The sequence below is a fragment of the Ciconia boyciana genome, chromosome 6, assembly GCF_034638445.1.
Source record: "Ciconia boyciana chromosome 6, ASM3463844v1, whole genome shotgun sequence".
Taxonomy (NCBI): Eukaryota; Metazoa; Chordata; class Aves; order Ciconiiformes; family Ciconiidae; genus Ciconia; species Ciconia boyciana.
The window spans coordinates 43,791,265-43,805,410 of NC_132939.1; the positions used below are offsets into that span (position 1 = coordinate 43,791,265).

Consider the following 14,146-nt stretch of genomic DNA (forward strand, 5'->3'; position numbering starts at 1 on the left):
TCTACTGATTATTTTGTTTGGAAAAATTTACTGTTACAAAAGCAGAAGTTTGGATTACGTTTCGGAATTTAGCCCATAGCTAGCAATTTAATGAGTCGAATAAAAATTATTTCTCAGGCAATGCCATTCATCAGACTCCTTTTTCAACCAATACATATATCCTTGATACTCAACATGAATGCTATGTAACACTAATTGCATAGTACAGAAACTCATCTCTGTCTGCCTGAATTTAAAAATAATTTCTTAATACTTGTATTCCAGAGAAAAAAAAAATGTTGAGAGTAGCCTAGTGGCCAGATTCTCAGCTTGTGTAAATTAGTATTAAAATCACTGATCCAGAATAGTTATTGTTTCAATGGCATGAGAAATAATGTGTTGAGTTTTCATTTCCAGGAGTTTTTCTTTATTCAGCTCTGCCAAATGTATAATACTAAACTCTTGAATAATTCCTTTTTAAATTAAACAGTGGATTCATGTCTTACCAGATTTATGAGTAATTTATATTCCACTAAGCCACACTACCCAAATGGTTATGTGTACAATTTTGATGAGCTGGTAGTTTAAGTACAGAGATAGTACAGAGAGCTTTTTCTGAAGTGGGTATGGGGATATTAGTATAGTTGGTGTTTAAATATATTTTCAGTGTGAAATAGAAAAGCTGGAATAAAATCAGTTTGCTATTAGAAATCATAAGAAGTTTTAGTCTAATGTTTTTCAGAACTATGTTGATGTTATGATAATTCCACAAGCATGGTGATGCTAAAATTACTGTGAACTATGCACTAAGTACTATATATCTGTAGGTAGTGCATTTGAATTCACTGAAATCTGAATATGGGTTGTGGTGGCAGGATTACCCCCAAATTATGTAAAAATATAAATTTGAGTTTCACAAGAAATTCACTATTATGGCAGTTTTCTCAAAAGCCACTAGGTGGAAGTTATTTTCCTACTGAGCAACTTTATTCTGCTCACAGAGGCCATTGCTTTCTAATATAGGGCTGTAAAGGAGTCATTTTCCTTCAATGTTATCCATGCTAGAGTTTCAAGCAAACACTTAGTACAAAAAGTTGTCATTTACAAAAGTCCTGGAATATAAAACCAGAATCTGTCTTTACTGGGACAAGCACTAGGCAGGAGTTATTCTACTAGTATTAGTGCAATTAAATTGATAAAAAATTTGCCAAAGTAGAAAGGATCAAGCCAAATACAGGTGAAAAATGGCTGTAAAGCTAATGGTAGAAGGAGAAAGAAATTAAGCACAATATAGTTCTGAGCAGAAATTTTAAAAAAGTCTGGTTAAAACTGCAGAAGGAAAAAGCTCTTTCACGAAAAATGCTTCCAGCTTTTTGAGATCACTATTTTTATTTTATAAAATTAATCTTACAACACAGGCTTTCCAATAAATTATTCTAAGTTTGACTTTCCAGTCTTTTCTGAACTCATCAGTACCAAACCCAAATAGCAGTGAAATTTGCATTTCAGCTTGAACTCTTCAACTATATTTGCAGAAAAGTTGAAAGGATCGTGACTTCGAATCGGTTACTGAACCTCTTCTAAAGAACAGGGACTTCCTCCCCGTGCAGAACATGGAGACTGGTCTTTCCTGAATTTGCCCTTTGCTTTCTAGTAGTCCTAATTTCACCCGTGATGAAGGATTGTTATTTGGTCCTGTGCCAAAGAGGATATGAATAGCAGAAGGCCATGCACACAGTCTCCATTGCAGCTATTGCTTTCTTCTCCTGGTGTAGCCTTTTCCAAAGAAGAGGGTGGGATGCACAGCACTAATAACCGGCACAACTTGTGTTTCATGTCAAAAGGAAAATTTGGGCAATTCTGAAATATTTTTTGCTGAGGCATGTGATGAGGAGTACAAAGAACCAGAGCAGAGCACATCACCCACTTTATGTGGTCTCCAAAAGAGAAGGAAAGCAACTGATTGTTAAGCATGCAAATATAGGAAAACAACTGATTGTTAAGCATGCAAAATACCTTGGGTATAATGCACACTGCTGGGAATACCATGTGATTAGCACCGATAGGCTGCCTAAGATATCTGAAAAACATCACTTTTCATGGCTAAGTTTTGTTGTTGTTGCTGTTGTTGGTTTGGTTTGGTTTTGTTTTGTTTTTAAATTGAGTAAGCTCACAGCAAAGAATTAATTACCAGGAACTCTTAGCATTTGAGAAAAAAGCAACTCTTCCTTTTCAGCTTTTTTATTTATAAGGAAAAGAAGCAACATCGTTATGTTGCTTTATGTAATACTTGAGCATTAGATACAAAAATCAGGAAACTGATAAAACCTGATAGTATAAATAAAAAAATAAATACCTAAAGGAAATTCTTAGGACCTTATGCTGATTTTTAGCAGGATGAAAAATTAAAGTTCAGCAAATCACTCTAAGGTCTACTACCATTTTCTCATATAAGGATTTACCCTGTATGAACCATGGTGGTAAAAAAAATTGTAACAGTAGTATGTCTAGATAATGTAATTGTACAAGTCACGGAATCAGGGGGCCTGAAATCCTTTCAATGAACGCTAGCAGTGGTTAAATAAATGCTAATAACCAATATGAATATACTTCCTCTTCCTCTACTACTTCATAGAGCAGAAGAGAGAAAAATCTATTGAAAAAGCCAAGATGGGGGCAAGCAGTTTAGAAAGTGATTTTTGAAGGGTTTTTTCCCTTCCTACCTGAGCCTCTTCTCTCCAAATAGATTCTTCCATGAAACATTTGGAATAAGAAGAGAAACAGATATGGGGAGACAAAAGTCAGAGACAAGCTAAATGGATACTCACTCCAGACTACAATCAGTCCTCAAGAAAAGCCATTTAATGATACTTGAGACAATGGGCCTGATCTCCTGCTCTCCCATAGCCACACTGAAATGCTCCCACTATAACGGTTTCATAGCAGCCTGGTTTCTGCCTCAGCCCGTCCTTCATCCTTTGTGGGGACGTAGTCTGTGGGCCTCACCATGGGAGATGATGTTGTGTCCAGGGGAGAGTAAATGGAAATGAAATAATTCAGAAGACAAAGCCGAAGGCATTTTAGGCAATTAAGTTTATTAAGATAAGATTTTTTTCTTTGTTGTATTCATATAGCAATTTTGACAAACTGTCAGTTTTCCTGGCTCTCTGCTGGAGAAGGAACCCTTCTGCAGTGTCTCTAACCAACGAAATGAGGCTTGCCTGGTGAGGAGATCCAGGAGTCCTGGCTCCAGCAGAAATGCCCAGGATCTAGGATACCAACTCTATGACAATAATCCTCTATACTTTGAAAGATCAAGTTGAAGATGGGTCCTTAGGACTTCTGTACCCTCTGTCTCATAGTGAAAGCACTCTGTGACTTTGGGAGCCTTTCTAAGCTGTAGTGATCTAGGTGTTCTCTGCAGTAAACCTGGGGCAGAGCTGGTGGAGGCTGGGAGAGGTGTCTGTTGCAATGGTTGGCACTTCAGCTGAGGGCAGGAAACCCCAGGGATCTCCAGGGTGTTGCAGAGCGGGTATGATGTGGCAACACGAAGAATGAAGTAGGATGGATAAAGAGAGAGGAACTGGAGAACAGGAAGAAGTTAGGAGCAGGGCAGAAACTGGAGATGGGAGGATGGGAGTAGTGGCAGTTGTCAAACAGTGAGGATGAGACAGTGAGGACAGAAATAGGGGAAGACTCTGGGGGCATGAGAAAGAGCAATAGGTACAGAAGCTGTCAGTGTGAGATGGGACCCCAGGGGACCAGAACTTCAGATGACCTTCTCATCCACCTTTCAATCAGCTCCAAAAGGTTCTGTGGCCCTAAATATTTCAGTCCTACTAAAGAACCTATTCCCTGTGGGGTCGTGCAATGACACAGGATGAAAAGTTTGTTTTTCGAAAGTCTAAGATTTTATAATCTGGGAAATTATAAAAAAGCAAATTTTTTAAAATCCACATATAAAGAGTTTTATAAAGGTCATATAGTCAAACACTCAAAATAAGAATTACCAGAATTAAGACTCTCTTTATTATTAATAGTATAATAATACACTCTTTAATTCCATGATTTTGTAAGCTTTCTCAGTATGAGAAACCTTAACCTCATTTCACCGTACATAGGGGCTAGTCTGAGGATGAATCCATCCTCAGATGGATTCTGTGCTTTGGGGTATTACCAGCTCAGTAACCCTATCTCATTAATTGCTGAAACCTGAGGAAGCATGGACTCGGTGAGAAAGGGAATTGCAGGAAGGGACAGAGCGCCCTGATGACTAAGGCAATGAAACGCTGTCCTAACAAATTGCTTCTTATCCCAAATTCTGCCATGGAGTTCCTGTGTGATGCAGAGAAGTCACAAGCCACCATTTTCACAAAAGGCCACTATTTTTATTTTGTCAGTTTTCAAATATCCTGTTTGTGCTTCACTGTTGTACCAAGCTCTACCTCTGCATCTTAGAGCCCTTGGAAGCTCTACTGTGAAAATGAAGTGCCTTGAGAAGTTAAGATACAACAAAATTATGTCCTTGGTCCTTCAAACCAGCCACCCACATTTACTTGTCACTGTCAATTTGGGCTTTAATGTCAGTGCCTATGTCTGCATTATGGAATTTCAAAGTGCTTTTTTACTGGATAACTCTTTGCAGAGGGGGATGAGGAAGGGGTGTGCGTCAGTCCCTTTTCCTAGCCTTGTTTTATTCAAAATAAACCCACAAATCTGGTCCAAAAGAGAACTTCAGTAAGCAGAGTCATTGCCACATTCCCTTACGTGGACAATCAGGAGGTACCCCTGGGATGCACTTTCCCTGCCTTTTGCTTGCCCATCTGCAACACAGGAAGGATAATGTCACCCCTCAGGGAAAGAGCAGCACAGGTCTTAGTGTTTCTGAAGAACTCGTAACTAGGTCTAAAAGGGACTTAAATCAGATGCTTCTCTCACTATCATGATGCAAAGACCTCTGGGCTGAGTCTGCAGGATTTGGCTTCTGTGGCTACACTAGTGTTAATTCATGGGTTTTGGCTTCCCTGCCTCACTGCATTGCACCAGCACAACCAGACTACTTTCAAACCTGAGCTGCTGAGTCTACATAAAGCTATTCTGCATTGTGTGGATGTACTAGTTCGGGCCAATATTGGCTAGCACAGGGATCTTTGCACTGAGATCCACTGCAGTATAAAACATGCCTTTGGGCACCTCCAGGAAATGTCATGAGCTCCATTCTGCCCAAAGTTAAAATTGTGACAGCTCCTGGAGGTGACCAAACCATGCAGGTGATTAATCTCCATAAGCACCTTCCTCTCTAATTGTGGCATTCCCAGGTGCAAACATAGGCACTTTTACTGCCCAGTTCTGACAGATCTGAGCAGATTCACCCCCAAGTCCCAACCCCAGTTTCCATGGGATACCAACAGACATTCCCAGAGCACAGTTGATGGGAGATCTCTACAAAATGCAGTTGTGGGCACCATTTTCTTTCCATTTTCAGCAGGAAGAGGAGGAGATGCTGCCACCTTTCTTACAATAGCCAGTTACTGGAGCTATGCTCCTTCAGACACTGAAAGCCAGAGTGAATACAGATGTCTCATGTCTTGATAGATATATCCAGCATATAGTTGGGACTGTTTCTGTACCTTATACAGAAACCGGTTTGTATTAAAATGTAAAATATGAGGTGCCAGAAACTAAAATCCTCATTCTAGTCCAGTGCTTAACCATTAGTCATGCTCCTTCCTAAGACTTGATTTTCTGCACACAGGTTCAGGTTCAAAACAAACAAAAGGAGAGGAACTGACATCTGGAATGTCTTGCTAAAGTTGCTGTGGGTTCAAGAGAAGATGGGACAATTGTATGGAAGACACATCAATCGTAAGTTAATAAGCATAGAGAAATTGCATCCAACTCAGGAATTCTCTAAGTGGACAATGACTGGAGGCTGGAAGAGGGCTCAGAAGCACTATACATCTTTTCCCCTCTTCTTGTACTCTTTCTGAAGCATCTGCTTTTTGCCACTGTGAGCCACTGTGCCACATAGAGCAAGGGACTAAGGCATGGGACATGCAGCAAGCAGGGTGGGCACAGAGAAACATTCAGCAGTAACCCATTCCATGAAGATCGACTATCTCATGCACTGAATGAGGCATGGCCACATGAGAAAAAATACAAGTTTTATTTGTGACTGGAGTTATAGAGTTGTGGTTGCAATGGTGATTTAAAGATAGAAACCTAAGGCAAGCTGTGTGGTGGGAGAGGATAACTTTGATTAGATCAGGCTAATACCTTTAAAAATAACTGACTTGTCCTTGGGTACACAGTCCCTTCTGTAGGTGTGAAACAGAAGCAGGACCTTCCAAAGCACCAGCAGATCCTGTATGATGAAAGCTGTTTTGTAATGCAGTCACAGAAGGTACTGAATAAGGTTTGCATAGACAAGCGCAGTGAGGTTTTCCTTAGCTTTTGAGGGCTTGTCTTTTGCATTCTTTCGATGTAGCTTTGTCATATAATATTGATAGGGGGCCTATGGAATTCTTCCTTAATACCTGGAGTAAAACCCAGTACTTCATCTCCTCACCAATGAGACTGCATCATGCTTTTTCTGCATTACCCACATTGCAACCTTGCGATCCTTTTAATTTACATCCACACCCCCAAAAGCACTACACACTCTGGACTCACTCCTGTTGATCCTCTTCACAGAAATAAAAGTGACAGCTTCTGTGAAAGGGGAAGTATTGCAGCGAGCGACATATGAGCATTGAGCAGAACAATGCAATGAGTAAGCAGCTGAACCTTGAAGGGAATCTCCATTGAAGTAAAACACAATAGGAGAGGCTAATTCAATTAGCAACTGATGCTTGTTGCTTGAACAAACTTCACTGCATTTTGAAAAAAAAAGCAGGAAATACACAGCCAATGAACATGTTGGCAAAAACAGACAGACACATGTTAATATCTTGAGTTTGTTCAGTTTGCCTTAGATCTTAGTAGGCTTCCCAGCTTACTGGTGGGAGTTTTTTCTGGTTCCCTCTCATCTTCTATATTTTCTTCCCCAGATGAAAATGATCTAACATGGCTAAGCCTCTGAAAGTATTTTCACACCGTGCTACTATCCTATGTATTTCAAGTACCCTCCTGTACAATCTTTCCTCCAGGACTGCTGCCCTTGAAGCCTTGAGTTACATACAGACTTATCCATGCTATTTCATTCCTATCACTATTTCACTTCATTCCAAAGAAAGATGCAAACATTAATTAAGCAGAGGTGTGCCAGGCCACTAGTTGGAACATGCTATTAACCAGACTAGGGAAAAGCAGAACTTAAATATTACACAAATACATCTAGTTCTCCAAGAGCCCTCCTACCCAGACCAAAGCAGCCTGAACACTGACGGCACTGATTTAAATCAACAACAGCAAGCCCATTTTTTCCTAGAAAAACTTTCTTATAAGGCAGTCAGTCAATCCTTATGGTCACTTTGGGTAGCAGTGAGAAGGAAATGAGTCAAACATCAGATCACTAGGTGTGATCATTTTCACTATTAGTATAAAAATCCTGCCAGGGTAAGCCAGAATACTTTAAATCTAGTTAATGTAATTTGATCCAATTTTTGAAAAGGTTATTAAGACAACAAACAAGCAAAAAATAAAAAGTAAAATCTATCCTTATTTCTATGTAAATACATTATTTCATCCTTTTAAGAACATCCATTGCTGTAGCACAAAACCAGTTTCCCTCAGCTTAGCAATAAAAACAATTTTACTTAGCTCATGTCAAAGTTTATCGTGTGACTTTAAAGCATCTGTTAACTTTAACAGCATAAATGAAATCATCACTGAATATGGCCTCACAAGGCAATTTTTTTTTTAAAATGTTTAAACCATTCTTGTCTATACCCCCTTGTCATTAACTGGTAAATCAGTAATTTATTTCCTATTAGAATTTATATAGTTTGCAGCAATTAAGAAGAAAAGCATAATTGCTGACAAACCCAGGGCACTATTTAAATCACTTCCTTGTTGACAACATATTTCTCCTTCCTAAAACTGAATGTCACTGAAATCTGATTTGTACAGAACCCTTGTGGACTCATCATTCAAATGTACTGCACCTGTCACCTGTGTGCTAGCATTCTGCTAAGGATCAATTTACATAACCTCATTTAATGGTTCATAAATCATACCCATTAAGCCCAGCTAACAGGAACCAAGGGTTCTAATTTATGCTGCCTTTCATAGCAGAAAATTGGGAGGCTGGAGCCTGTGGATAAAGAACCCAGGTCTTGCCTTTGATTGTTGATTGTGATGGTAAATGTATGGATGATGAGAACAGATTTTCACTTTATTGATTTCCTGCCAAAGCACAGCATGCTTTATTGTGAAAGGGGGCCTTTTGGCAGCAGTGCTAAAAGTGGCAGTTGTTTAGGAGCCCTTTGCCAAGATGACATCTAAGACAATACCGAGTGGTAAATACTAAAATAATATCAAGCTGAAATGTTAATTTTTAAAAAGAAACCTCCCCAAAGGTTCATAAAATCAATGATGTTTTCTACCCCAGAGCACCTCACTAATAAACATGAAGCCAGGTGATTACTGTGGGGTATTAATTTTTTTAAAAATCTATTTTTCTTAAATTCTTTATTCTATTATAAATTATTCATGGTATTTCAGTCAAAGTAATGCAGATGTTTGAAACCCGCTGTAGAGTGACAGTTCAGCCAGAGTTGTGTGCTGGGCCTGTCTTGAGCTTTGTACTCTGATCCTCCCTTTGATTAAATACCTGGAAATAGCTTTTTCTGTCATTTGATTTTCCATTTTTAAGTTCTATTATTTAGTAGGTGGCTGCGTGCCGTAGTGAGTGTATTGCCAAATGGAATATGCATATGCATAGGCATATAGCAGTCTTCCCACAAGAGTTTAGGCAGGGTCTCAAAATACCAAAAATAGTCTTGGTATTACTTTCTAGAATGAAACAAACCGTGTTGGTTTGTTCCCCTTGCCTCGCTCAAAATTGCACCCCTTCATTTCAGCTCACTCTATAATTTTCTGCTTAAAAGTAAGAAATCCTACTTTTCTTTATCTTCACTTAGGACAGACTGATTCTTAACAACTGGGAATTTAATCACTAATCCTGCAGATGGACAAATAACTTTGCAGGACTGAGATGACAGTTTGCGTCTTCTTCCAGCCCTGATACTAATTTGATAAAGACAAACAACACGCTGGCTTTTTTCTTCTTTTCTAGCTACACTTTAGGAATTAAGAGCTTTATCCTGGAAGATGCTGGCCATGCTCTGGGGAAATACTGAAGTTACTGAATAGTCTTGATGTAAAAAAACCTGCTCAGAAAGAGAAAACAACCCAGTGATGGGGTATTAGCTGAGCTGGGAAACTTCTTATTGAGGTCCACCATAGATTTCCCTTGTGACTTTGGGAAATTCACTAGAACTCTATTCACAAAATGCACTTGTTTTGTTCAGTAAATTCCTAGTATAAAATACATAAATAGTCAACAGAGGAGTTATTAAAACCCCACTACTTGCCTCCCTCCCCCATTCGTGTTGCTCTGTCAACTGAGCTGAAGAATTGCACCCTGTCATTTTATGTGCTGCTTTCATCTGGTGGCCATCCATCACAGCTCTGCAGGATGGAGAGAGATCTCCAAGCCCAGAACAAGCTACGGTATTCTAGTACTTTGAGATGGACTTTCTACATCTTCAGCTGGGAAAAAACATGAATAAAAATCTCCCATAGTGTATCAAAATCCTTTACCTTCTCCTCTGTGTTATGAAAGGCACTGAATTCTTTCCTGCCGGTGTTTGTGCAGACCTTTAATAAGTGTGCTCTATGAGATCTATATGAACAAGATCCAGGCGTGACAGACAGGGGAACACTTTGTAGATCCTGATAAGTCTTAGCTGTAAAAGAGTAGTTTACCTCTATCAAGATGGATATACTGGGCATCCCAGTACTTATAAACCCAGAAAAATAGAAAATGAGGTGGATTTTAGGCACCTTCATGGACAAACAAGGATTTTGAGGATTTTAACCTTGAGCTTTGAGGGAGTCATAGTCGTCCCTTTGTAGAGTTAGATCTTCAAGCTCTGAGAGTAAGTTTTGGTGAATATTGCTGGGGCAGTTTTACACTTCACCACCGTGAGCTCCCTGCCTCACCCTTCTCCTGCAGGTAACTAACCCTGTAGCAGAAATGCCAAAAATAATATGTGGCTGTACCTCAGCCATTCTAGTTCACAGCTTTGTGTATTAACTTTAGGGTTGTTGAAGTTTGCACTGAGACTGGAATATGAAGTGCAGCAGCTAGGGAATGAGCACACATTTGATTCAAACCTCTCTTCCTGCAATGGTGGCAGCAACCTCTGGCAAAGGAGAAGGGAGAACAGATGGGACAAGCAATGTCTTAAACCACCACAGTTGCTTACTGTTGTGTACAGAAGTGGATCCCTCAACCTCTTTCCATTTGCAAAATGGGGAGATAGTGCTGTAAGAACTAGATACATTTCAAAGGATAGGATAAATTAAGTCCACATTAATATCTTAGATTTATTCTCTGAGTAGCAGCATATATTTAAGTGTTTTGCAGTACTGAAGCATGAATGTTAATTGTTTTGTAGCTTGGAGTCCTATGTTGGTTTCTTTGCCTCATGAACTCTAATATCATTTTTTAGAGATGGAAACTGTTGGGTCTCCTCCAGTTATTCTAATACACCTGAGTCCTGGGCTCAGACATCCCTACTGTTCAAGTCCTTGGCCTTCACTTAAACAGAAACCAACAATCCTACCAAAGAGAGGGAAGGCTTTGTAATCTCAGCCTGCATGGTAGTAGGTTCATGTCACTGTACTCATTTTCATTTGTGACATAAATAATATTTCAGCTCAAGATTCCAGAGGTGAAGGGTTTTAAACTCGAGCTTAGCTCTACTAAAAAAAAATACTTGGCTGCTGGAATTCTGCTATTCAGTTTCAAGGTCCTATTAATCAAAACAAAACAAGCACAAAACCACAGCCCATAAAATATCATTCTGGTTGTTATTTATATGAGCATTATTTATTTTTCAGATGCAGCAGTGAGCTGAAGCTTAGTGAAGGAAACATCTCCGCAGGTGCTGGGGGATGTCACTGGCAAATCTTACTGATCTGTTTTAAGGTGTAACCACACACAGATGTTCCCGTGCCTTCCTGACAAAGGTTACTGCTGCTGTAATAATGAAGGAGAAAAGATCACATGCCTACATCTTAAGTTCACTGTCTGAAATGCTCTCTTTGTCCTCCTTTCCTGTGGAGGTGATAAGCCCAAACAGAGCAATGGAGATGACACCTGCGATTGTCACAGACATGGTGTTTGGAACCCACAGTTACTGTGATCACTTTATTTATTTAAATTAAATCACAGTTGTTTTAATAAGGACTAAAGCAGATCAAGACCAATTCTAATCTCTGCAGAACATTTCCTCCCAGGTGCTACTCCTTCAAAGCTTATGCTTACAGTGAGCTTAATGCATTGCAGGTAGCCCACTGACATGACTAGACCAGATCCACGACTTACATAAACTCCATTCAAATCAACAGGACTCCCATGGTTTGCAGTGGATTATGATCTCCATGAGTGGAGCTAAGCCGATGAGAGAGACTGTAGTGACCATTTAAGTCAATCACTTTTCTGCTTTTGACTTCAAGACAGGCAAGACTTCACGCTACAGCATTCCCATGTGATGTCTGTAGCATTAATGGATATACACCATGGCGTACAAGACTACCCAAGGGCACAGCAAATATGTGGTCTGAATGCCCAAGGTACACTGTACTGCTGGACCTGCCCATGTGTGTATAGACCTATTTCAGTCAGTTCATATCAACACCATTCAACCTTTATTAAGAGAAAGTTAATTTACTGGAGCTATTGAACTGTGTCATTCTGAGTTACCATATCTCTTACTTCTTCCTTTCCTTGTCCCGAATGCAGGCCTGAGTTTTAAAACTGCTCCACGTTGACCAAAGTCCAGTGCTGCTATGTGGGAGTATAATAAAAAAAAAAAAGAATGTGGGGAAGGGAAGAGAGAGAACAAGCTGGGAATGCAGGCAGATATCCAAGATATTTAGGGCTCTGACAAGAGTTGTTGGTGACACATTAAAATTAGACAGCTAACACTCCTCTAGTGGATCTTGCCACTCTCCAAGGCAGAGCTGTCCAATATGCTCACAAATCAGTCTGTGAAAAGTTCACATCCTCAGACTGGTATGTTATAGGTAACAGAAATTATGAATAGTTTGATCTAATGCCTTTAGTTTTACCCATTGACTTGTGGTGGGTGCTCCTGTTGGCATTTGCCAACATAGTCAGTCAGAAATTAATCTTTATCAGCAGAAACCAGGCATAACTTCATTGAAATTGATATATTATCCAAGTACAAAACTGGTGTAAATGGAATAAGGCAATTCTACAAATAGAAAGCACTATCTATTTAAAAAAGCATTAAAAAATACAGTATTTGACATATTTTTTGTTTTTATATGGAGGTTAAATAAAACAGACTATGCAATATTTTTGAGTCAGGTTGGGAGCAGAAGTACAAAGTCTGGTCCAGATCTAACATGAGCTTACTCTGATTAAACTTTACAGGATACAAATGTGATCATACTCGAATGCTCTGTCTCTTAAATGTAAAGATCATTGTACTTGAAAAACTATGGCCCAGTATACCCTTTCAGCCATGATCCTGTTGATACAGTTCTTCATTCCTTATTGAGATACATCCCAAGATTATCCCAAGAACACAAAAAGTCTCAACTTAAATGCAAAATTCCAGGAAAATCCTAGACACAAATACTAAAAGACATCCTGTATGTGCTTTCGTCTTGTGACTTTTCCACTCCACAGGACAACTCTGTGTGGCATACTGAAAATGGGTTAAATAATTTCTCTAATGTTTAGTCCTTTTTAAACATTGGAATGAAAACAATCCTAAAATATGTCAATATTGATTGAACTGTATTGCTTAACAGGGAAAGAAAAGGACTTTTTGAGGTCATGGAAGCCCAAATAATATGGGGGGGGGTTAGCTTTTTATCTAAAGGTGAAAAAGATTTGTGTAATTGCTCTGCCTATCCTCCTGTGGCTCCCCACTGCCCTTACTAATTCCTCAATATGTAGTCTAATTTCAATGAAATTATACAGAAAGGTTGGAATTCTTAAAAGAGAGATTTCAGCTTCAAGCTGAGTAGGGAGATACATGAAAGTAGGCAGCTGGGCAGGGGTGTAAAATTAAAGTGTTCTCATTGCCAGTAAGATTGTGGTACGACATCAGCCATCAAGCCACAAGACATCAAGGCTAACACAGGAGAGAGACCATAGAACCAGGTTTCCTAATTCTGATATTCACAGAACTATTTCTTTCTCTGAGGCTTTTACATTCAAATCTAATAATACATCTATGAACTAAGAAATCTGCTGACTTTGTTTTAAAATAAATCCAAGGGGCTTTTTCCTAGTATCTTACCTCTCCTTTTGAAAGCTTTTCTGGCCTCCCAATTATAGTGTCTAAATGAATAAATATCTGAATGCAGCTATTCAGTATGATTACTGAAACCACGCTGATGGAGTTAGTATGTAAACTTTGAACTAGAAATCTAACTTTGAACAATTCTGAGGTACCCGGGAGGGGAAAAGGTATATTCATTTTCATAATAAATACAGGCTGGGTGCAATAAGCTCTAGTGTTAGCTGCATTTCAAACTAGCTTCACTTACTAAATGTATGTGTGCATCTGTAAACATAAATCCTATAGAGTGTAGTTAGATATTCTTTACTGATCCATCTGTTCAATTGCTGCTGCAACTGATGGGTCTTACACATGATAAATTGTGAAAAGAAATTAAATGCCTAGCCCTGTGAGAGAATGACTATCTGTAGTTCCTGTTGACTTCAGCATCTTTTAGAAATAGTCTTTAAGGACAGTTTTAAGAATTTGGTTAAAAGTCTATCATGGACCCCTGCCCTCTTCTTCCCTAAATAGAATAAAAAGAAAGAAAAAGAGAAGAAAGTAGATTTGTCTCAGTAATATCAGTAGCTTTATCATGCACATGGTATTTTTAGACTGATTTGAAACACTTTTGATTTGACCTACAAGATCAATACTGACCACAGTGCACGTTAATG

The 14,146-nt window shown here is 39.1% G+C and overlaps 1 long non-coding RNA gene across 7 annotated transcripts in view; it reads left to right on the forward strand.

The window, feature by feature from the left end:
* The window catches only part of LOC140653609 (uncharacterized), a 68,673-nt gene that overhangs the window by 33,164 nt on the left and 21,363 nt on the right, over positions 1-14,146 (forward strand). For 6 of the 7 annotated variants that reach the window (XR_012043166.1, XR_012043163.1, XR_012043165.1 and 3 more), the window contains exon 3: positions 5,735-5,844. The exons of the other annotated variant lie outside the window; for it this stretch is intronic. This is a non-coding gene — a long non-coding RNA (uncharacterized lncRNA). The remainder of the gene's footprint in view (positions 1-5,734; positions 5,845-14,146) is intronic. 7 annotated transcript variants of the gene reach the window in all.